The following is a 1,299-nucleotide window of genomic DNA, read 5'->3' as shown; positions in this document are numbered from 1 at the left end:
AAGTAGAAAAGCCATCATTTTTCAAAATCAAAGTTTCTGACCATGAGCTTTGTGCATTCCAGTGTAAGGGTGATACTCCTGATGTATGCCTATATATATCATCATATCTCATATTTGGGTAAGCTATGTCTGTTCCCTCAACCATAAATGGAAGAGCATATTTATTGTGCCTCTCAACCATAAATGGAAGAGTATTGAATGCCAAAAGGCCATGCCTCTCAACCATAAATGGAAGAGTATAGAGTGCCAAAAGGCCTTGCCTCTCAACCACAAATGGATGAGTATATAATTTATGTATTTTTCTCTCAACCATGTTGAATGGAAGAGGCTCAACCAAATGGTTGGCTGCCAAAGGGCTCGGATTGAGATCAATCACTATAGAGGGTGCCCAAGGGTTAGGGTTGTAATCAACCTCACTGGAATCAAGGTAGTTGCCAAAACTTCCTTGATCCCAGTGTAAAAGATCTAGAAGATTGCTCAGTCCTGAGTTACATATGATCAAGCTAAGGTCTTACCATAGTTTAAGGAAGAGGTGGCATAGAAATCCATAGGATTTAACTGGCAGAAAGCCAATGATGTGTTTTCTGGGTTAAATATATTAAATTTGAGAATATGCACTAAAAAGGGCAAGTTACATACCTTCTGGGCTCAGAATAGCCAGAGAACAGGGAGTTTGTTGATCTAGAATATAGAAAGATTAGCAGAGCACCTACAGAAATATAGAAATAGGCTTACATGGTCAAAAATGACCAAGTTCAGAGCTAACACCAGTATTTCCAGATCTGAGCATGTTCCAGGTGTTGGAAGAGAATACAGAGGGCATAGAAGTGTAGCAGAGAAGGCCTAGAAGCCATAGCAAAAAGAATTGTAGCAGTAGCATGAGTGGTTGACTCAGAATGGAGTGAACAAGGTGCCAGCAAAGCAAGATGATGGTGGTTCAAGTTCAAAAGGGAAAGCTTACTATTATTTACCAGAAGCTTTGAAGTACCCAGGAAGTTTAGGGCATGTCCACATTCCTTATTTGGGAACTTTTTCCCACAGTACATGAATTATAGCCTCTTCTTATACATTTCTAAATGTACTGAAATCATATGACCAGGATGATTTCTTATTGAGAAAAATATATAAAAACATGAATAAATAGGTGTCTTTGCATATATCTCAGGAAAGAAAATAGCTAGTCACATTTTGTGACCACATTGAGAAATATAACAGCATGCTCTATAAAACTGTCCCTAATTTCCTTTTCAGGTCAATTTTCCCACGGTACCAGAAACACAGCCTCTCACTTAGCTTTAT

The sequence above is a fragment of the Laccaria bicolor genome, genomic scaffold, assembly GCF_000143565.1.
Source record: "Laccaria bicolor S238N-H82 LACBIscaffold_6 genomic scaffold, whole genome shotgun sequence".
Taxonomy (NCBI): domain Eukaryota; kingdom Fungi; phylum Basidiomycota; class Agaricomycetes; order Agaricales; family Hydnangiaceae; genus Laccaria; species Laccaria bicolor.
This window is presented reverse-complemented; position numbering follows the sequence as displayed.